At 42.8% G+C, this 24,248-nt stretch overlaps 1 protein-coding gene and 1 long non-coding RNA gene across 5 annotated transcripts in view; one reads left to right on the top strand and one right to left on the bottom strand.

The window, feature by feature from the left end:
* Positions 1 to 14,880, bottom strand: part of LOC117981693 (uncharacterized) — a 29,324-nt gene extending 14,444 nt beyond the window's left edge. Inside the window, exon 1 of the long non-coding RNA XR_004673310.3 lies at positions 13,341 to 14,880. This is a non-coding gene — a long non-coding RNA (uncharacterized LOC117981693). The remainder of the gene's footprint in view (positions 1 to 13,340) is intronic.
* The window catches only part of NTRK2 (neurotrophic receptor tyrosine kinase 2), a 544,938-nt gene that overhangs the window by 391,558 nt on the left and 129,132 nt on the right, over positions 1 to 24,248 (top strand). The gene's annotated exons all lie outside the window — the stretch shown is intronic.

Below are 24,248 nucleotides of genomic sequence, written 5' to 3' on the forward strand. Positions count from 1 at the left end.
AAGTCGTAGTTTTCAATCAGAACAATTAGGGTCTGTAAAAGTTGTTCTTATGAAGATAAATCAAAGTACATCTATTGTCAGACAGAAATATTTTCAGAGTGCAGCTATAGAGCAACATAATTGTTTTTCAATAAAAAGCACATATTTACAGGGCTCTACAAATATTCGATCAAGACCTAAAAGCATAACCACAGTGATCTTTACCTATGAAGACGCAGAGGCAGGTTTCTCTTACAGTCTGGAGAATTTTGGCCTCTTTCTAAGCATTCATGAATTTTAGAAGCACAGAATCCAGGTTTTGCTCTATATCAGCTATATTAGGGTGAGATGCTGGCCATGGGTCATATTTTCAATATAAAACTTACTCTCCTGCAACAAGTGATTAGCTCTAATCCCCTTTAATTTCTTACAGATCATGGGCTTAGTTAATATGCATGTCTGTCATAAGGGGCTGGCATTATGCTAAAAATCTGGTCCCAGCATGTTGGGAAATGTATTATGAACAATGTCATCTTTACTTAGCTGAGACTCTCCCTTTAGTCTGAAAACCAGTGATTAAGAGTAAGTAAAAGAGGAGGAGAGCAGAGTAGTGACAGGTCTTGGTGAAGTGCAAGATTTGACTGGGGTCCGTACACTTATGGCAGATAGTGGGTTTGATGAATGCAGTGGGAGGAGGATGCATATGGAGCCCAGACTCTGCAGAAAGGAGTTCCCACATTCATTCTCGAGAGGGCAGGAAATTTAAGATGAGGCCAGGATGTCTAATACCATAGCTAATCCAAAAAGCCAGGCAGGCCTCTCTGTCCAAAGTAGGAACTGGCTAAGTTGAACTTTTCTGACCACCTCGAGAGTGTGAGACAGCCCATAGCCATGGGTTACCTTTCTCTATTTTGTTGGAATACCAGAATTAGTGCATCACAGTGTGCTAACGAATCTGTGTTTGGGGCCAAGAATTCCTGCCTCAGACATCATCCTTAAGACTATTATGGCTTGCCATTGTCTTAGCTCACTTTCCTGGCACACTAACTTCAGAGAGTCTTCGAACAGGATGGTCACCACTGTAGTAAGAATAGGACACTGGAAAGCATGTTGTAACTGTGAGGTAGGAGGCAGGACTCAACTCCAGAGGCAGGGCTTGGACACTGGACCAGATTGAGGACTAGCTAAAACAGGGAAGAGGTAACCTCTCCACAAGACATGCCCACTAGTGTGCATGTCAGTTTCCCATTGCCGTGGCAACACCTAGAAGTTACTGTCCCTTTCCAAGCCAATGACTTGACAATCTGAAAGTTACCATCCTTTTTCTAGAAATGTCCACATAATCTGCCCCTTAATTTGCATAAATATGACTAAAGAACTGCCTCTGAGCTGCTGCTCTGGGTGCACTGCCTGTAGGTAGCCCTGCTTCACTAGGAGCAGTACCTCTGCTGCTGCTGTACACTGCCACTTTAATAAAAGTTGCCCAGCACCACCAGCTCGCCCTTGAATTCTTTCCTGGGAAAAGCCAAGAACTCTCCTGGGCTAAGCCCCGGTTTGGGGGCTCACCTGTCCTGTATCAACTAGAAAGATTTATGTGACTTAAAACAGGCTCATTAAGAGATGATTCAGTCCCAGGGTTGTTGGGTGATGTTCCAAGGGGCCCAGGAGGGGATGCCTTGAGGAAGGAAGAGATAGTGTTACTGACAAAGCCAGTCCTCCAAAAGATGGGGTCTTTCTTTGTTTGGTGTCATGAAGCCAATATGTGAAACCAAAAGTGATTGTCAGGCAATGCAGGCTTCATTTGATGGCCGTGGAACTGAGAAGCAGGAGCGTGGCTCACAAATCAACTTCTCAGTTCATGAGAGCTAGGAAGCCACAGATATGGGGCACCTTAAATGTAGGTGTTGGGTATTAAAAGCAAGGATAGGAATATTCATGTCTTTTCCGGAAATGGGCAGACAATTTCTCAGGACCAGAGTGCTGCCTTCCTTTTTGTCCTTTTATGGTTTCTTCCAGTCATTGTCATGGTGATTGTCAATAGTCATGGGCTGGAGGGAAGGTCATTTAGCATGGAAATTAGATTATAATGAAGTTAGAGGTTCTGCAGAGGTCAAGTGAGCTGCCGTCTTGGATCCTTCCAGTTTCAGCCAATTTGGTCGCCAGGGGAAACTTCTAATTGCAAGCATCCTGTTTCTTAAAGATAAGCAGAATTAAGGTGGAGTAAAATTTCAGCTAGGTCACATAACAGTAGGTTTAGGGTCGACTGAGATGTTGAGGGACGAATCCCCATTGCTGACTCAGTCAGAGCAAACTCATTTTTAATTGATATTCATATTGGGACGCTAAGTCAGATTCTTTTTAAATTAGATGCACTTCTGAGGCTCAAATCATCACAAGAACCAGTAACAGGACCCAATCTCCCCATTTTCTAGGTGCTGAATTGAGGCCCATTGAGATATTCAACGAGAGTTGTGAGCCACCTGCTGCATCAGGTGTGTTGTACAGTGGTGATCAGGACAGATACCTTCCCGCTCTCTTGGAAGTTACATTCTGCTGAGTGAAGTGGAAGACGCCCAGATAGCAAACAAATCATTAATAAATTATACAACAGTTTCTGCTCCAGGTCAGCCTGGAGTGCTTTTGAGCACCCAGTCAGGCTCTAAAGAAGTCTCATTCCTCCTTAGTCTTCCATAGGGTTCTAGAGATCCCCTGGGGTTTAGAAATGCCCTGAAGCTCTCCTTACATGGGGGTTGGAGAGAGTAGCCTGGGTGCAGGTGACCTGGAAATGCCACCTGCAGGAAGGCAGCCTACTGTGCTTGCCACTCTCTCTATGGCTCTTTTCTCAGTCCACATGTCAGACACATCCTGGCAGCAGATATTCTCACAGTCAACTAATTGGGCTTAGCCCAGTGCCTCTCAGAAGCCTCTCCTTATTAGCAACTTGATCCTGCCTCCAGGTGTCCCAAGTTCCTACCCTTGGGCTATTAATGTTTTACCTCAACATTAATGAATGCTCCAATGGAACCTCTTCCATCAGGAAAAATTTGATCCCCTATCAGAACTTCTCCTAAATCATTTCCAACAGAAAATGTTTCTCTTCTCTCAAGAGTAGGATGCCCTTGGTCATTAGAATTGCCTGGCCTGCATGAGGTGGAAAGAGTGGAGGGAGGGAGGAACAATTTCACTGTGATCCGAGAAGAGTCATTTTTGCATGCCAAATGGAAAAAATGACTCTTTTTGTAGCAAACGCAGAAAAAAAGAAGAAAAGCAATATATTTCCACATATCAATGATACACTGAATATTCAAACACTGAGATCCTGCTACCATGCCAATTGTGGTAAATGGTTTGATAGACAAATGTGGAGTGAGATGAGAACTTGTAACGAGGGGTTCTGACCCAGCCGAGGGGTTCAGAGAAGTCATCCCTAAGGGGGCAAGGAGAAAAGAGTGTTCTTAGCAGAGGGAAGAGCAGGCTAAAAGCCCTGGGGGCTGGATGTGGTGGCTCACGCCTGTAATCCCAGCACTTTGGGAGGCCAAGGTGGGCGGATCATCTCAGGTAGGGAGCTCGAGACCAGCCTAAAGAACATGGAGAAACCCCATCTATACTAAAAATACAAAAAATTAGCAAAGCATGGTGGTGCATGCCTGTAATCCCAGCTACTCAGGAGGCTGAGGCAGGAGAATCACTTGAACCCAGGAGGTGGAGGTTGCGGTGAGTCGAGATCTCACCATTGCACTCCAGCCTTGGGGGGCAACAAGAGCGAAATTCTGCCTCAAAAAAAAAAAAAAAAAAAAAAAAGGCCCTGGGGTAGCAAAAGACAAGAGAAGGCTTAGGATTGACTTGGCGATGCGGGCTCTTTTTTGGTTCCATATGAACTTTAAAGTAGTTTTTTCCAATTCTGTGAAGAAAGCCATTGGTAGCTTGATGGGGATGGCATTGAATCTGTAAATTACCACGGGCAGTATGGCCATTTTCACAATATTGATTCTTCCTACCCATGAGCATGGAATGTTCTTCCATTTGTTTGTATCCTCTTTTATTTCCTTGAGCAGTGGTTTGTAGTTCTCCTTGAAGAGGTCCTTCACATCCCTTGTAAGTTGGATTCCTAGGTATTTTATTCTCTTTGTAGCAATTGTGAATGGGAGTTCACTCATGATTTGGCTCTCTGTTTGTCTGTTGTTGGTGTATAAGAATGCTTGTGATTTTTGTACATTGATTTTGTATCCTGAGACTTTGCTGAAGTTGCTTATCAGCTTAAGGAGATTTTGGGCTGAGATAATGGGGTTTTCTAGATATACAATCATGTCATCTGCAAACGGACAATTTGACTTCCTCTTTTCCTAATTGAATACCCTTTATTTCCTTCTCCTGCCTAATTGCCCTGGCCAGAACTTCGAACACTATGTTGAATAGGAGTGGTGAGAGAGGGCATCCCTGTCTTGTGCCAGTTTTCAAAGGGAATGCTTCCAGTTTTTGCCCATTCAGTATGATATTGGCTGTGGGTTTGTCATAGATAGCTCTTATTATTTTGAAATATGTCCCATCGATACCTAATTTATTGAGAGTTTTTAGCATGAAGGGTTGTTGAATTTTGTCAAAGGGCTTTTCTGCATCTATTGAGATAATCATGTGGTTTTTGTCTTTGGCTCTGTTTATATGCTGGATTACATTTATTGATTTGCGTATATTGAACCAGCCTTGCATCCCAGGGATGAAGCCCACTTGATCATGGTGGATAAGCCTTTTGATGTGCTGCTGGATTCGTTTTGCCAGTATTTTATTGAGGATTTTTGCATCAATGTTCATCAAGGATATTGGTCTAAAATTCTCTTTTTTGGTTGTGTCTGTCTGGCTTTGGTATCAGAATGATGCTGGCCTCATAAAATGAGTTAGGGAGGATTCCCTCTTTTTCTATTGATTGGAATAGTTTCAGAAGGAATGGTACCAGTTCCTCCTTGTACCTCTGGTAGAATTCGGCTGTGAATCCGTCTGGTCCTGGACTCTTTTTGGTTGGTAAGCTATTGATTATTGCCACAATTTCAGCTCCTGTTATTGGTCTATTCAGAGATTCAACTTCTTCCTGGTTTAGTCTTGGGAGAGTGTATGTGTCGAGGAATTTATCCATTTCTTCTAGATTTTCTAGTTTATTTGCGTAGAGGTGTTTGTAGTATTCTCTAATGGTAGTTTGTATTTCTGTGGGATCGGTGGTGATATCCCCTTTATCATTTTTTATTGCATCTATTAGATTCTTCTCTCTTTTTTTCTTTATTAGTCTTGCTAGCAGTCTATTTTGTTGATCCTTTCAAAAAACCAGCTCCTGGATTCATTAATTTTTTGAAGGGTTTTTTGTGTCTCTATTTCCTTCAGTTCTGCTCTGATTTTAGTTATTTCTTGCCTTCTGCTAGCTTTTGAATGTGTTTGCTCTTGCTTTTCTAGTTCTTTTAATTGTGATGTTAGGGTGTCAATTTTGGATCTTTCCTGCTTTCTCTTGTGGGCATTTAGTGCTATAAATTTCCCTCTACACACTGCTTTGAATGAGTCCCAGAGATTCTGGTATGTTGTGTCTTTGTTCTTGTTGGTTTCAAAGAACATCTTGATTTCTGCCTTCATTTCGTTATGTACCCAGTAGTCATTCAGGAGCAGGTTGTTCAGTTTCCATGTAGTTGAGTGGTTTTGAATGAGATTCTTAATCCTGAGTTCTAGTTTGATTGTACTGTGGTCTGAGAGATAGTTTGTTATAATTTCTGTTCTTTTAGATTTGCTGAGGAGAGCTTTACTTCCAAGTATGTGGTCAATTTTGGAATAGGTGTGGTGTGGTGCTGAAAAAAATGTATATTCTGTTGATTTGGGGTGGAGAGTTCTGTAGATGTCTATTAGGACCGCTTGGTGCAGAGCTGAGTTCAATTCCTGGGTATCCTTGTTGACTTTCTGTCTCGTTGATCTGTCTAATGTTGACAGTGGGGTGTTAAAGTCTCCCATTATTAATGTGTGGGAGTCTAAGTCTCTTTGTAGGTCACTCAGGACTTGCTTTATGAATCTGGGTGCTCCTGTGTTGGGTGCATATGTATTTAGGATAGTTAGCTCTTCTTGTTGAATTGATCCCTTTACCATTATGTAATGGCCTTCTTTGTCTCTTTTGATCTTTGTTGGTTTAAAGTCTGTTTTATCAGAGACTAGGATTGCAACCTCTGCCTTTTTTTGTTTTCCATTTGCTTGGTAGATTTTCCTCCATCCTTTTATTTTGAGCCTATGTGTGTCTCTGCACGTGAGATGGGTTTCCTGAATACAGCACACTGATGGATCTTGACTCTTTATCCAATTTGCCAGTCTGTGTCTTTTAATTGGAGCATTTAGTCCATTTACATTTAAAGTTAATATTGTTATGTGTGAATTTGATCCTGTCATTATGATGTTAGCTGGTTATTTTGCTCGTTAGTTGATGCAGTTTCTTCCTAGTCTCGATGGTCTTTACATTTTGGCATGATTTTGCAGCGGCTGGCACCGGTTTTTCCTTTCCATGTTTAGCGCTTCCTTCAGGAGCTCTTTTAGGGCAGGCCTGGTGGTGACAAAATCTCTCAGCATTTGCTTGTCTGTAAAGTATTTTATTTCTCCTTCACTTATGAAGCTTAGTTTGGCTGGATATGAAATTCTGGGTTGAAAATTCTTTTCTTTAAGAATGTTGAATATTGGCCCCCACTCTATTCTGGCTTATAGGGTTTCTGCCGAGAGATCCGCTGTTAGTCTGATGGGCTTCCCTTTGAGGGTAACCCGACCTTTCTCTCTGGCTGCCCTTAACATTTTTTCCTTCATTTCAACTTTGGTGAATCTGACAATTATGTGTCTTGGAGTTGCTCTTCTCGAGGAGTATCTTTGTGGCGTTCTCTGTATTTCCTGAATCTGAATGTTGGCCTGCCTTGCTAGATTGGGGAAGTTCTCCTGGATAATATCCTGCAGAGTGTTTTCCAACTTGGTTCCATTCTCCCCATCACTTTCAGGTACACCAATCAGACGTAGATTTGGTCTTTTCACATAGTCCCATATTTCTTGGAGGCTTTGTTCATTTCCTTTTATTCTTTTTTCTCTAAACTTCCCTTCTCGCTTCATTTCATTCATTTCATCTTCCAACACTGATACCGTTTCTTCCAGTTGATCGCATCGGCTCCTGGTGCTTCTGCATTCTTCACGTAGTTCTCGAGCCTTGGTTTTCAACTCCATCAGCTCCTTTAAGCACTTCTCTGTATTGGTTATTCTAGTTATACATTCTTCTAAATTTTTTTCAAAGTTTTCAACTTCTTTGCCTTTGGTTTGAATGTCCTCCCGTAGCTCAGAGTAATTTGATCGTCTGAAGCCTTCTTCTCTCAGCTTGTCAAAGTCATTCTCCGTCCAGCTTTGTTCCGTTGCTGGTGAGGAACTGCGTTCCTTTGGAGGAGGAGAGGCACTCTGCTTTTTAGAGTTTCCAGTTTTTCTGTTCTGTTTTTTCCCCATCTTTGTGGTTTTATCTACTTTTGGTCTTTGATGATGGTGATGTACAGATGGGTTTTTGGTGTGGATGTCCTTTCTGTTTGTTAGTTTTCCTTCTAACAAACAGGACCCTCAGCTGCAGGTCTGTTGGAGTACCCTGCCGTGTGAGGTGTCAGTGTGCCCCTGTTGGGGGGTGCCTCCCAGTTAGGCTGCTCGGGGGTCAGGGGTCAGGCACCCACTTGAGGAGGCAGTCTGCCCCTTCTCAGATCTCCAGCTGCATACTGGGAGAACCACTGTTCTCTTCAAAGCTGTCAGACAGGGACATTAAAGTCTGCAGAGGTTACTGCTGTCTTTTTGTTTGTCCGTGCCCTGCCCCCAGAGGTGGAGCCTACAGAGGCAGGCAGGCCTCCTTGAGCTGTGGTGGGCTCCACCCATTTCGAGCTTCCCGGCTGCTTTGTTTACCTAAGCAAGCCTGGGCAATGGCGGTCGCCCCTCTCCCAGCCTCGCTGCCGCCTTGCAGTTTGATCTCAGACTGCTGTGCTAGCAATCAGCGAGACTCCGTGGTCGTAGGACCCTCTGAGCCACTTGCCGGATATAATCTCGTGGTGCGCCGTTTTTTAAGCCCGCCGGAAAAGCACAGTATTCAGGTGGGAGTGGCCTGATTTTCCAGGTGCCGTCCATCACCCCTTTCTTTGACTAGGAAAGGGAACTCCCTGACCCTTTGGGCTTCCCAAGTGAGGCAGTGCCTCGCCCTGCTTCAGCTCGTGCACAGTGCGTGCACCCACTGACCTGCACCCACTGTCTGGCACTCCCTAGTGAGATGAACCCGGTACCTCAGATGGAAATGCAGAAATCACCCGTCTTCTGCGTCGCTCACGCTGGGAGCTGTAGACCGGAGCTGTTCCTATTCGGCCATCTTGCGAAGTTGATCAATTCGTGTTGTTTTAAAGACATGAAGTTGGTGGTAATTTGTCATAGAAGCAATAGGAAATGATATACCACCTGGCCTTCTCTCAGATGGCTGTCCTATCTCCACACCCACTTCTCTGCAATTCTCCAAACTGAGAAATCTATGATAAGGAGGTCACTGGATCTGAAGTCAGAAGTCCTGGCCTCATATGCCCACTCTTTATGTAACAGCTGTCTTCACTTTGCCAGGTTCCCAAGTTCCCTTAATTGTACTTGGCCTGAGGATAGATAAATCAGAGCCATAATTTTTGCCTTCAAGGAGCTCACAGCTGAGTGCGTTAGACAAATAGGCAATCACAGAAGATCACTGGACAATGTGTACTGAGAGAGGCAAAGGCAGAGCTCCAGGGGAACTCACAGGTGCTTGCAAGCCCTTCACCCAGGCTGGAGGGAGGGAGTGAAGCATGGCAGCGAGGACTTTCCAGAGGAGCTAATGAGATTACTCAAGCCCAGTAATAAGACTTCCACTAATTGCTAACATTGTTAATGCTATCTGCCAGCTCTGCACTGGACTGCTGGCGCTGGGGGAGCAGAGCTCATATGGAGCGTGATGTAAGTGTGCCATCCGGAGTTAGGTGATGCAGCAGCCTTCCCTGGCAGTGCCAAATGCTTTACACAGGTGAGTTCATTGAATTTTTGCAGTCACAAGCAAGTGACTATTTTTAATCTGATTTTCCCCACAAATAAACTGAGGCACAAAATGAATAAGTAACTTGCCAGAGCTCCTACAGTTAGTGAGGGGTGAGAAGTTCTGAGAAAGTAAAACCCAGTCTTTATCCATAGCTCCTGCTTTTAACCATTCTTGAAATGGATATTATTTTTTTCAGACACGTACTGTGTAACTCAGTGGTGCCGAAACAAAATATGGTGTATTTCTCTATGATGAAATGTAAAGTAGCTCCAAATCTCAATTTCTACTTATGAAAAGAAGAAGAAGGCAGCAGTTTAACCTTAACACTCAACCACACGTGGGTTCAACTTAGTAACTGCTAGTTTCCATGAGTTGCTTTGGATGAAAGCAAAATTCAGAATGTACCCCTCCCTCCTATCTTTCCTAGGGGACGTCTGAGTTTAGAGATACCTTATTTGGCATAGTAGCATCAGAGGTGACTGAGGCTGTCAGTTCCACGGTCTCTCTGTCCTTCTTAGTCCACCTGCTAAGGTGCTGTGGCCCTCAGGCTGCTTCTCAGTAACTTCCACACCTGTCAGATGTCTTGGGCTATTTCAAAGTCAAGGGGGAGCCTCTCTCTGCACCAGTATTGATTCTCCAGAGTTCAATTCCAACCGCATGGTGAGCTAATGCTGTGACCTTGGACATGTTGCTTAACCTAAAATGCCTCAATTTTCTCCCCATTAAATAAGATAACCGGAAACCTTTGTGAGGTCTTTGTAGTGTGTTAACTTGGCTAGGTTAAACCACAGTCCCAACGTTTTCTTCCTCTTCTATTTCTGGTTACAGTGGGAACCAAGAGAGATTCTTGTTGGAGGTTTGGAGCGCAAAGCAAAGCAGCTGCCATGCTGCAGCTCACATGTGTCCTGGCTCACCTGCCAGCTCACCTTAATGGTGTGAGGCCACAGCTGGGCCTGCAACTGCTCCCTATTCCCTTAGACTCTCTCCTTCAGCTTCTCTGGCTCCTGGGCCAGCTGTGTGTGTTTAGTTCCATGACGAAGGGCCCTGGCTTTTGGAAGGCAGCCACACCAGCAAGGTTACAGGCAACAGGAAGTGATACTGTTTCCAATCTGTCCTATGGATTCCACAAGGCTCCAGGTCATTTTACTGGTTCCAGCTTGTCCTTGCTCTCCCTCAATTTACATCCATCCTCCCTCCCCTACTGCCTGCTCTGTGGATTGCAAGCTCCAACATCAATTGTAGAAACAGCAAATGCAAGAGCCATACAGAGGCTGCTGAACCAGCTCCCACGATTGCATCAGGTCAGATCTCTGTAGGAAGTATGTCCCTCGAGTGGTTCTGCCTCTCTGATTGAGCCCTGACAGATGCTTCTCTCCAGATGCTGCTGTGAGATCCACTGAGGCAATGATGGAAAGCCATTAGAGGAGATCCTGGCACATAGGAAGCCCTCAGTACTTGGCGAACATTGTCATCTAGGAAAACAACAAGGGTTTGGAGATAAGACAACCCTTGATTCAATCCTAGATTTGTAGCCATGTGTGTTTGACCAAGTTATTTCTACCTATAGCATTGTTATGAGGATCAGGGATGAGGTACGTGCAGGTCTGAAGCATAGTCAGTGCTTATCCAGGATAGCCAGTACAGTTGTCCAAGCTGTGCACTGCACATTCCTGGGGTGCCACTGAGTTGAAGTCCATGTGAGTGACTATCTAGGGAGTTGCTCAGGAAGCAGTCTGGGTGGCGGTGTACAGCAGTCATCCATAAAATGATCCCTAACTGAACATAGGTTGTGTTATTATGATAAGATGTTTAGAAAAACACAACCTAAGTTCAGTTAGCTACTTTCTATCCCTCATCACCAAATACCATTAATCAAAATCAGGTTTCCAGCAGATTGTTGATAAATCATATTTTCCATCTGTGTTAACCTAAGACCCACCCATTGCCATTATCATTCCTGAATTGATAAACACTATCAGCACTTAAATTTTTTTTTAGGGGGGTGCATATTAGGAAGGGAGTCATAAAATAGTGTATAATTCATCAGTGATTTATTTGTGCCTAGCTATGATGATTTTGGAGTACATAAAGTCTGGGAAAATGGAGGAAGATTTTCCTAGGGGAGGGCGAATGGGAAAAGTCCAGAAATAACTGGTAAAAAGATGTTCAGAGAGTGGATGGCATATACATAGAGGTCTGAAGGACTGAACATAAACAAAAGAATGAGGGGTTTTTTGTGAGTGTTTTTTTGGTTTTTGTTTGTTTGTTTGTTTGTTTAGCCAAGTAGTAGAGTTGTATCCAAGTTAAAAGCTAACTTCTGCAAGAATCTTCATAAGGAAATATGTCTTCTCAATTCCCCACGATGGGGCATTCCCTTTCGAATGCCTTTCAATGAGAAAGCAGGCTTTTAGATAGACATACATAGTGACTTTGTCCCATCTGAGATGTTCAATGGTTGTAAACATTTGGGAGCAAAGTGGAGATTTAAATTTAGGCATCAAATACCTGCCTTTGCAGGAGCCTCTTATAGAGATGCATGTAATAACGCTACCACAGTGAAGAGAGGAGCACTGTAATGTAACCAGGACATCTGGAGCCTTCCAACTAAAAATCAGAGTGAATTTATATGCTGACAAGCCACCAACACACAGGCCTCGGCCAAGGTATTCACAGTGATAGGAGATTATGGGCTGACTGCTCTTTTCTTAAGCTATATGCATGCAGAATGCTCCTGTCTTCTCTCTTTGTCTCTTCAATGTTTCTCTCTTTTCCTTTCTCCTTTCTCTCCTCTTCCTGTGACTCAATCTGTGTCTCCTTTTCCTTCCCTTCTCTCTTCTCTTCCCTTATTTTTTCTTTCTTTCTTTAGTGTTTGAGCTTTGGAAGCAGACCACCTGGGTTTGAGTCCCAGCTCAGCCACTTAACAGCTGTGTGGCCTTTGGTCAGTTTCTTAACCTCTTTGTTTCCTTGCTAGGATGGCAACCATCATGTCTACCTCACTGGTAGTGTAAGGATGATGTGAGAAGATCCTTATAAAGTTTTTATCAGAGTACTGCACACTTAGTAAGGGCTCTGTCATGTAATCAATTCTAATTATTTTCTCTCTCTTTTTCTTCTTTTTCTTTTTCCTTTCCTCTTTTTCTGTCCTTCTTCCATTCTCCCCTCTTCTTGCTCACCACCAAAAGTAACTAAGGAGAGATGAAGAGTTGAATTCTGGAAGGAATCTCAAGTCTTCATCTGTTTCACATGCGACCTTACATCTTCTGGCCAGGGATCTTTCCCACACATCACATAAAATCCCTCTGCTTGCAACCAAAGTCCTTTCCATTTCATCCTGCCCCTTGCAGGAAAGGTGAAATTCAGGAAACACAGTTCCTGCTATTTGTTCAAAGAAAAACTTGACATTGTTGTATAGTCCACATCAGGAAATGATTTTATACCTATGTTCAAAATTGCATATTTTAAATCTCAGATGAAAATACTATATCATAGATAAGGAAATCTATGGTGCTATAGACTGAACATTTGTGTCCTCTTAAAATTCATAAGTTGAGATGTGATGGTATTTGGATGTGCATCCTCTGGGAGAGATGCTAAGGTCAAGAGAGTGTTCTCATGAATGGGATTAGTGCCCCTATAAGAAGAGACATGAGAGACATGATCCCACCACATGAGGATACAATGAGAAGATGCTATCCATAAATTAGGAAGACGGCCCTCACCATATACCTAGTATGCCAGCACCCTGATCTAAGAGTTCCACCCTACAGAACTGAGAAAGAAACTTCTGTTGTTTAAGCCACTGAGCCTATGGTGTTCTCTTATACCAGCCTGAACTGACTAAGACAAGAGGTAACCACAGTTACAGGGTTTCAAGACTTCTCATTGCATAATTTCACTTCTTCCTTAAGAAAGAAATCCTTGAGGAAAATGGCCAACAAAGGAATCCCAGATTCTTTAACACATGCTCCCCCCAGGAGGCTTCAGAGAGCAGGGTGCTTCTGCTAAGCAGTTTGGGTACCATAGGCGGGCTTGTGATACCCTTGTCAAGTTCTTCTTAGAGGCCTTGTACACTAAAATCCTAAGAATGAGGTCTTTATCTTTATTCTTTAGACACTTTGGTTGGTGTTGTGGGAGGCCACTTAATACCAACCTTCACCCAGGTTCTGAAAAGTTGGCAGTAGGCATTTAAAAACTGAAACCCAAATATGTCCAGCAGTCTCCATGCTTATATTTTTTTCCTATCAGCTCTTAGTTATCAGTGAAAACGAGGAGGATCAATAAAAACAAGAAAAGATACCTGCAGCAAACTCAAAGCTGTTTTTTTTTTTTTTTTTTTTTTTTTTTTGTAGGAATACAATCAGTAGGTATCGTTTTGTGCCCTCTGAGCAGAACCACCGTGGAAGGCCCTGATGGAGGAAGAAAACCATTAAGAGACTAAGCATAATTAACCATTAGAATTCATTAGTGAAAACTATCAGAGTACTTTGCTAATTCTGCAGATTTAAAATTGGGCTTAATTTCTAGAAATAGACATGCAGAGGAAGTTTCTACTGGTAAAGTTGTTACGGACATTTGCAAACCTCTTTTCATCTGCAAAATGATCTTCAGGTTCTCGTATGTTCTCTGAGAACCTTGCCCTCTCCACAACTGTGAGAGACCCCTGGTCCCCAGGACCAATCAGAAAGAACTTGGAAAGTGAGAGATTTCTAATATTTGTGGGTTTATTTGTTCATTTGCTCATTTATTCATTCACTTAACAAATGTTGATTGAGTACCTACTATGTGCTAGAGACCACTGTGGGGGCTGGGAACAGACATGGAAACAATGGGCAGAACACTCTGCTCCCAGGAACTCACACTCTAGAGCAGGGGTCAGCAAACCTTTTCTGCAAACAGCCAGATAATAAATGCTTTAGGCTCTGTAGGCCACATGGCCTCTGTTGCAATTTACTTGATTTTGCTGTGAGAGCACAGAAGCAACCAGAGACAAAATGCAAGTTAGCAGGAGTAGCTGTGCTCCAATATAACTTTATTTACAAAAATAGGTGGTGGGCCAGAGATTCATGATCAAGTTTACCTTGTATTAGTCCAATTTCATGCTGTTGATAAAGACATACCCGAGACTGGGTAATCTACAATAACAAAGTGGTTTAATGGACTCACAGTTCCACATGGCTGGGGAGGCCTCACAATCATGGCAGAAGGAGAAAGGCACATCTTACGTGGTGGCAGGCAAGAGAGGATGAGAGTCAAGTGGAAGGGAAAACCCCTTATCAAACCATCAGCTCTCATGAGACTTATTCACTACCTCGAGAACGGTATGGGTGAAACTGCTCCCATGATTCAATTATCTCCCATTGAGTATCTCCCACAACACGTGGGAATTATGGGAAATACAATTCAAGATAAAATTTGGGTGGGGTCACAGCCAAACGATATCACCTTCCATTTAAGTCTTCCCCATTTTCTTGTTTTAGTAGCCTGCTGCATACCATACTCATTTTATCAGCCTCCTTCACCCTGTTTTCAGGGGAGCAGTTCTGCCCATTGGCCAGGCCCACGCCCTGCCATCAGATTTCAGTGACACTCCACCATTAGCAGTTTAGATAACTAAACACCTATTAGCTGAGAACCCCAGATGAATTCCGTCATGTGTGATTAGCTTCTGGATTCTCTGTCATCAGCCTCTGCTCACCTTCTGGAACATTGTGTGAATGAGTCTCTGTAGACTCCCCCATGCTAGAGGAAGGATTAGACTATGCCCTTCCATCTGTTGCCTTTTGTCTGCTAGTCTGGACTTTCTCCTAAGACTTCAAAATGTTAAGGGACCACTAAGGCCTGCTCTACCCAGTAAGCAATTCTAATTTCTGAATCTAGTTTAGAACCCATCTGTCTAATCTATTGCACTGCAACGAAACAGTAAAAATTCAGCCACATATCATAAAGATTATCAATTATTTTAATACATTTGGCTTTAATATTGCTTGTTAAGGTGTTTTGTAATATGTAAAGGGGAACAAAGGAGAGAAGTGTGTGCATGTGGATGTCCATGTGTGGTTGTAGTTGGAATGTGATGGGAGAAAGCAGTTGTGGACTTGTTTAAATGGAATGCACAGTTGACCCTTGAACAACATGGGGGATAGAGGGACACCAGCTCCCCTACCCAGTCAAAAATCCACACGTAACTTTTGACTTCACAAAAACTTAACTATTAATAGCCTGCTGTTGGCCAAAAACCTTACCAATAGTACAAACAGTTGGTTAATACATATTTTTTATGTTATGTGTATTATATACTATATTCTTTATAATAAAATAAGCTAGAGAAAAGGTTATTTAAAAGTCATAAAAAGAGAAAATATACGTACTACTCATCAAGTGTAAGTGGAACATTATAAAGGTCTTCATCCTCATTATCTTCATGTTAATAGGCTGAGGAAGAGGAGGAATAAGAGAAGTTGATCTTACTGTCTCAAAGGTGGCAGAGGTAAAGAAAATCCACATATAAATGGACCCACACACTTTAAACCCATGTTGTTCAAGGATGAACTGTAAATGCAACAAGGTAGAGAACATTCTGTGACCTTGACAGCTGGAACCAGATTTCCACCCAGGTACAAAATTGTCTTTGTTGGAAAAATGCTGTGTAGAGTTACAAGTGACTCACTCTCTCCCCTTCCTGCTGGGCAAAGTTTCAGGTGGGGGGTGCTACTTGTCTTAACAGAAGAAGAAAAATTGCAAAGTCTTAGACCAATCCAGTGGAGAGGGGGTAAGGAGCAGAGACATAGGGTTTAGAACAAAAAGAAAAATGGCACCAATGTGGTGGCAGAAAGGCTAACCCAGAAAACTATTCAGTAAATGCCACTAACCCCAAAAATATTTGGAGTAAGAAGTATTTGTTGATTCTTGGTTAGTGACAATGAAGAAGGATCTGTGTTTCCACATGTGAGGCATCCCACAGACAATGATGAACAAGCTGGAGTTGAAGAGGCCAAAGAAGCAGGAGAACTTAAGACTTCTAGGAATTCTCAGAAATATTTGGATGAGCTTTGGACTGTCTCATCTCCTCAGATCTCAAGGACTGACATGCGGTTCAGAATTGACATGCCTGAATTATGTAAGAAAACCCCAAAACAAAATTGCACCTACCTTAAAAGCAAGATACTCTAATTAAATCAGTATTAGAATTAATGTGAAATAAGCAAAATTCATCAGTGGAATTTCCAACATCCTCTCCCTAAACATTTGACTCTCTGATGCAATATTCCCTCTAGACACTAACCAGTGTTCTCTGTGGTCACAATTGTCCCATCTTTTAATCACAGTAAAACTTACTTCAGGAATAGCCTATGAATTTGTCTATATAAAAGTCTGAGAGCTGACAATGTTAAGACCACTTCAAAGGAATATGGACCAGAGCCTCAGAATTAAAGCCTAAAATGCATGCAGTGGGATTTCATGGACAGTCGGCATGCAGGAAACATTCTGGGCAGAGGCACATCCAAGTGTTCTTAAAATCACATCAAGGCAGAAAACTTTAAGTTGGAGCGCTACCTCACACCATATAGCAAAATATATTTTAAATGAATCAAAGAAGGATATCCTTAACTATGAAAAAAATTATGAGCCTTTTACATTGCAAAAAATAAAAATAGCAAAGCCAAAGAAATATGGCAGAGTGGGAAACAAGTTATTTGCAACCCACATTAACAGTCATAGGGCCTAATTTCCTTAATATATCATGATTTAACAACGTCTCCATTCATGTAACAAATACTGATTGTTTGCCCACTATGTATCAGCAAAATTCCAGGCATTGATTTGCAGATACAGTGAGTAAACAAAATAGATAAAGTCCCTCTTCTCGTGCAGCCTATATTCTGGAAGGTGTGTACACAAGATGTGAGAGATTTTAAAAAGAGAAACCCAAACACATCAATGAACAAAAGCATAAACCGGCAGATCTCTTAAAAACGAATATAAAAAATGACAACTCATAGTTATTCAGCACTTTCTGTTCTAAGGGATTTATGTTGCATCAAATCACTTAATCTTTACAACTCTATATGATGAATACTGTTATCTTCATCTTCATTTTAAAGACATGAAGAAATAAGTATTAATAACTTGCACTAAATAACAGAACTAGTGTAAGTAATATATCTAGGGTTTGAACCTAGGTAGCCTGCCTCCAGAACTCCAATCTTGAACACTGGAATAACCCTGAAATTCCCATGAGGGCAATACTGGGCAGTAGATTCCCAGGGCATGAGGCTGCCCCTCCCCTGCACCTTTAGAGATCAGGGTCTATCCTTGCCCAGCCTTGAGGGAATCAGTACCCGAAACCATCAAGGCAATTCCATAAATGGGAATTTGCCCAGTGCAAAAACCAGAACTCACACTTCTTAATCATTAGGTTTAACTAGCTATTTATTTATTTATGTAACTTTAAAAAGTTTTTTATCTTTTCAGAGACAGGGTCTCACTCTGTTGCCTGCAAGGCTGGAGTACAGTGGTGCAATCACAGTTCTCTACAGCCTCGAACTCCTGGACTTCAAGCATCCTCCTGCCTCTGCCTCCTGTGTAGCTAGGACTAAAGATGCATGACACCATGCCTGGCTAATTTTTTAATTTTTATTTTGTAAGATGGGGGCTCTCACTATGTTGCCCAGGCTGGTCTTAAGCTCCTGGCCTCAAGCAGTCCTCAAGCCTTGGCCTCCCAAAGTGCTGGGATTACAAGCTAATTTAGGATTGCAGCCTAAATTAGATAGTAATAACTGAAAATATACACTTGATTTCACTCACAATTTTAACTGCAAGTTAAAATATACACTTGATTTCATTCATAATTTTAATTGCAAGTTAAAACAACTAGGTGAAATGGTATGACATTTTCACCTAGCAAACTGGTAATAACAATAAGGCTTAGTGCTAAGAAATACACAGGGGAAAGGATCTCTTACTAACTGTTGGTGAGAGTGTGAATTGGTGCAACTTTCTTGGAGGGCTGCTTGTCAGTGTGTATCCAATCTAAAATCTATGCACCACTTAGCCATTCTACATCTAGGGATTTATTTTCTAGTTACATTCACTAATTTGCGCAAAGCTCTATGTATAAGGATTTGAAATTTGGTACTTTTGTAATAGACAAACCCTGAAGATGATTTAACTTTTATTAATAAGAAAATAGTTAATTCCAATGTGCTTCATTCAGTCAAAGGAATACTATGCTGCTATGAAAAAGAAGCCAGATTTGTACTTTCTGACATGAAAAGATCTTTTCATTATATTACTAAGTTTTAAAAAATCAAGAAAGCAAGAGCCAGGACAGTGGTATAACTTGCTCCTATTTGTATAAAGTAAAAGGAGACCCACATGGACACACTCACAAAGAATACACAAGAAACTTCTAATATTAGTTCTTTTGAATTGGGAGCCTAGGGTGGAAGGATGACTCTTTTTATTGTTTAACTTCTCCTTTTTTAAAAAAAAAATGCACATATTGGTCTTTCAGTTGAAAAATATTGTTTAATTGAAAAAATACCCTGTAAGCCTATATTTACAAGCCAATCTTGAACACTAGAATAACCCTGAAATTCCCATGAGGGCAATACTGGGCAGTAGATTCCCAGGGCATGAGGCTGCCCCTCCCCTGCACCTTTAGAGATCAGGGTCTATCCTTGCCCAGCCTTGAGGGAATCAGTACCCGAAACCATCAAGGCAATTCCATAAATGGGAATTTGCCCAGTGCAAAAACCAACATAATACTCCTCAGGGTCATCCAGACAGGCTGGTTGCCTACACGATGGTCTGCAAACTTTTTCTGTGAAAGGAGAGAAAGTAAATAGTTTAAGCTTGGGCGGAGGGTCGGGGTGGGGGGCACAAAGATGTGGTTCTTGCCACATGTATTTTTGGTTGTTATCTTCAAATTCCATTTAAATATATAAAACCCATTCTTAGTTCTCTGGTCAAATAAAAACAGGCTGCAGGCCAGCTTTGGCCTTCAAACGGTTCTGTAGTTTTGCTGACCTCTGCTCTACATGAATCACAATGGGCAGCAGACAGAGATTCCATGGCAAGGTAGAGGGTTTGCCCCTTCTCTCCCCAGACAGTGCCACCACACAGCTGGTGTCGGCAGATGGATATTTTTCCTGTGCCCTAATAGGCTGGTGCCCAAGGGCATATGCCTCTCTCTGCTCCACCCACCTGTTACCTCCCTGGTACGGGAAATGAAATCTTTTCTTTTTTTTTAACTTTTAAGTTCAGGGGTACATGTGCAAGTTTGTTACATAGGTAAATTTGTGTCATTGTGGTTTGTTGCACCTATTATTTTATCACCCAGGTATTAAGCCTAGTACCCATTAGTTATTTTTCCTGATCCTCTCCCTCCTCCCACCCTCCACCCTCCGATAGGCCCCAGTGGGTGTTGTTCCCCTCTATGTGTCCATGTGTTCTCATCAGGGAAATGGAATCTTAACTCAGTGTCTGACTTCTCACTCTTCTCTTAAAAGTGCCTCCCCTGCTGTGAACCTAAAACTGCTCTAAAAAAATGGTTTCTGTGATTTTTGTTTTTTGTTTTTGAGACAGAGTTTTACTCTTGTTGCCCAGGCTGGGGTGCAGTGGCGCGATCTCGGCTCACTGTAACCTCTACCTCCCAGGTTCAAGCGATTCTCCTGCCTCAGCCTCCCAAGTAGCTGGGATTGCAGGCGTGTGCCACCAAGCCCAGCTAGCTTTTTGTATTTTTAGTAGAGACGGGGTTTCATCATGTTGGCCAGGCTGGTCTCAAACTTCTGACCTCAGGTGATCCACCTGCCTCGGCCTCCCAAAGTGCTGGGATTACAGGCGTGAGCCACCGTGCCTGGCTTTTTTTTTTTAAAGGGGCCTCCCGAATTCATCTCTGTGCCACCTCTTCCCTCCCTGGAGCCACCCAACCCCCACTCATTCTGTATTTGTCTTCTGGGGTAATCTCACCTCTTTGTCACTCATGTAAGGCAGAGAGAAGTAGTTGACCTTAGGGGTAAACGCAGGAGCTCTCTTCCCTTCTTTATCTCCTCCCCAGAACTAAGTGCCTGCTTGTAAGATCAACAAAAACCTCTCAGTACTGGCCCAGGTCTGAGCAGCCCTGCCGTAAGTGCCTCTAGCCTGTAGACAGCTTGTTTGTGTGTGAGTTCTAAAATTTCTGTCACTGGAGCAGCATTGACTAATTTTCCTGTGTGCTTTGAATAGTGCTTAGGAGAGCAATGTGAGCACATGGACATTTTATGAGAACTATCTGATAATGATAAACAGGCATCTGGAAAGAACATCATTTTACCAAAAAAAAAAAAAAAAATTCTGGCAGCAGCATGAGATTAGGGAGAAAGGATTTTAGTGTTAGCCTTTGGCACAAAAAGATGGGAGATTCCCAAGTCTGATAGATGAGCATGCTGTCTTTATGGGGAGCGATGACAGAAAATTGTGGTGGATTAATTTCTTTCACCTGCGCTGCATGTGGGCTGTTTCAGAGAAAAGCAGACTCCCAGGTACTCTGAGTTCGGGGTAGGTCCAGGGAGGAAAATAAGATGTGGTCAGTGGCAGCAGCTGTTTGTACAGGCTGACTTCCTCCCTGGAACTGGAGCATGGTGCTAACCCCAGCTGTGGAAAGAGCCATGAGACTGAGAAACTGTGTGGTTTCAGTGTGTGTAGCCATGAAACCCCAAAGACTTTGGTTCTAGCTTAGGTTGATTACAGATTTGGACAACTTACATGTTGATTTCCTCATGTGTAAAATCAGGAGGTTGGGCAATGGTGATATCTGATGGCCCTTTCAGCTCAAATATTCTATATGTCTATAACACTAGATTGAAAATTTTAAATTCTGAGCCAGAACTCCAAGCCCAGGTGTTTTCTCATATGAAGGTTTTTCTCTTTGTGGAAGATATAAGAAGTTATATCTTCTTACAACTGTCAATTTACCATCTTCAGATCCCTTTCTCCATCAATGAACCTAGAAAGAAAAGGAATGTGTCAAAGTCATTGCATACAATTTTTTTTTTCATTATTTAACAGAAATTTGAATGCCAGTTGTGTGCCAAGCACAATGCTAGATCCAGGGGACTTGGCAATTGAAACGTTAGCCATGGTCTTAAACCTCATGGAGCTCACAGTCTTGAGTCAAATCAAGCATGGTATGCAAGGGAAGCAGAAGATGCCATACAGAAGACAGGAAGGGCACCTCTCCCAGTCTCAAAATATCAAGGAAAGCATTTGGGAGGCAGAATGTTGCAGACAAGGGGGACCAGCATCTGCAAAGACTGAAAGGCAATAGAGAAAATGACACACTCTAGAAATGAAAGACATCCTGGAAGAACAGGGCTAAGAATGTGAAGGGAATATGGTCACAGATGAGACAGGAGAGGCAAGCCAGGTCACCCGGGGACGAGTGATAGCCTAAGGGCCATTGAAGGATTTTTAAGGACGGGAGCGACAGGACCACATTTGAATTTTTGGAAGTGCATTCTGGCTACAGTGCAGAGAAACAGCTGTGAGGGAGGAAGAATGGAAGTAAGGAGCTCGGTTAGGAGGTTGCCTCCATTATCCAGATGAGAGAGAGATAATGATGGTCTCACCAGGATGGTGGCAGGAGGGATTGAGAGAACAGTGGGGAGATGTGTGCTTGACATTTAGAGTCCATGAGAGGTGGTCACCGATTGCCTGTGGGCAGTGACAGGAAGATTGAGGGCTAGGCCCAGGTTTCTGGCTTGAGGAGGGTAGTAGAGCTGTTTGTAGAAGTAGAGGAGCAGGCATGGAGCTAGGGGAAAGAGATGGTCAACTTGTTTACAGACATGTTGAGTTTGACAGCCTTGGGGGACAACATCCTGGTGAGGAGGTGATATGGTTTTGGTGTGTCCCCACCCAAATCTCATCTTGAATTGTAGCTCCCATAATTCCCACATGTCATGGGAGGGACCTGGTGGGAGATAATTGAGTCGTGAGGGCTGTTTCCCCCATACTGTTCTCATGGTAGTGAATAAGTCTCACGAGATCTGCTGGTCCTATAAGGGGCAACCCCTTTCACTTGGTTCTCATTCTCTCTTGCTTGCTGCTGTGTAAGATGTGCCTTTTTCCTTCTGCCATGATTGTGAGGCCTCCCCAGCCACGTGGAACTGTGAGTTCATTAAACCTCTTTTGCTTTATAAATTACCCAGTCTCGGGTATGTCTCTATCAGCAGCATGAAAATGGACTAATACAGATGTCCATTAGTATTGGAAGCTCAGGAGAAATCTCTGGCCCAAAGACACAAATCTGAGACTCATGGGAATTGAAGTCAATGCAGGGGTTGGTGATCCCTGGTACAGCGTGCACAGTGATGAAAGGTCCAGGTCTGCATCATGAAGTGAACTGGCATTTAAGGAGGGGCAGAGGAGGAGGATCTTCCAAAGGACACCAGAATGAGAATGAGTGGCAAACCAGGAATGGGCGAGATTCGAGGAATCAGGAATGGGTGAGATTCGAGGAACCAGAAAAGGGTTCCCTGTGAGAGAAGAGCCAGCACCAAATGCGGCACGAACAACGGCAGAAATGACTGGACAATGAAAGCCTTTGACAACCTCGGTGAAAATTTCAAATGGCATGACGAGGATGAAATTCAGGCTGTGGTGGGTGGAAGGTAGAAGTAAGGAGTGGAATTCTGTGCATTGACTGCTCTGTGAAGAAGTTGGGCTGTGAAGGGAAGAGAAAGATGGAAACAGGTGTGCAAGAGCATTTTTTTTTAAGATAGGAGTGACTTAAGGATGTTTACATGCATCTAAAGGGAAGGAGTCAATAGACAGCAAGAGATTGTGATTGCAGAGAAAATGGGAGGTGGGGGGTCAAAGAGAATTCTCAAGAAAAAGAAAGGGTAGTTGCAGTATTAGCTCATTCATACCTCTTTCCTTATAGGAAAGGACAGGTAGGAGTGTGAAGAGAAGAGAGCAGGGGAGTGCCAATCACTTGGGGGATTTCTTGTTTAATATCTACTAATTTTCCCATAAATTCCTGGTTCCCTGCCCTTGCTCATGGTGCAACTTTCACTTTGAATGCTTCTTCACTCACTCTCTGAAAGTCCTACCCAGCTGCAAGGTCTAGGTGGTCTGCAGCCCACCCCAGCTTCTCCTCTGCTCTGCTCTGAACCCATTTTATGGACCTCCAGAGATTGCCTAAGCTTCAATGCCTTGTCTCTCACACCAGACTGGATGTTCCTTGAGGGCAAGAACCAGACCATGGAATTTTAAACCTTTCCCATGTGCTGGGATACAGCAAATACTCCATATACAATTTTTGATTCACTGTCTCAAAATTGAAAAAGTGTCAGTCTTGACTTTTAGCAAGAGCTCCCTCAATCTGACCTCTTAGAATAAGAAATGGGGAAGGCAAAGAAAATTTCGAACCAGGCAGCTCAAGGTAGGTATGGAGTAAGGTGGGTGTGGAGCAAGGCAGATATGGAGTCTCCATATTAAGGACTTTGGGGACCTAGAAGATGGAGTTAAAAGTGATGACTTGGACACTTATCAGCATTTTTTGTGTGTGCTGGGCAAGTCAGTTAACACCTCTGAGTCCCAGTTTCCTCTTCTCTAAATTGAGGTTAAAGTTACTTACCTAACTAGTTATGGAAAATACTAAGTATCCTTGTTGTTTAAGACATTTTGATTCTGGGTTTGTGTCTTGCAACCAAACATCCTCACTTAGATGGAATTACCTGGTAGAAAATCCACACTTAATATACTAATAGTAGGATGGGATGCACCCTTTATGGTGGTTGAGAGATTACAGTTTTGGCATGTCATATGATCATGGGGTAGTGTGTGCTGTGTGCCATGTGATATATGATAGTATGTGGTATGGCATGTTGTAGTGTGCACTCTGATATGTGATGATAGCATGTGATATGACCAGGCAATACATGGACCATGTAAAGTGTGATACAGTGTGTGATTTGATTGTATGGTAGGGTTGTATTAAAGTTATATCTGGGATTTTATTCGTAGGGGGATGACTGAATGGCAACATGAACAGGTCAATGCCATTGAAAGAAAAATTCAATGTTACTCACAGTTCCCACTGAAACAAGAAATACAGTCCACTACACAGGGCCACAGAGGAGCACCAGGTTTGGCCAGGAGGCAGAAAGGCATGAGGGGAAGGCAGAAGCCAGAGCCTTTATTGAGACTTCCCTGGGAAACAGTT

The sequence above is a fragment of the Pan paniscus genome, chromosome 11 (genome assembly GCF_029289425.2).
Source record: "Pan paniscus chromosome 11, NHGRI_mPanPan1-v2.0_pri, whole genome shotgun sequence".
Lineage (NCBI taxonomy): Eukaryota > Metazoa > Chordata > Mammalia > Primates > Hominidae > Pan > Pan paniscus.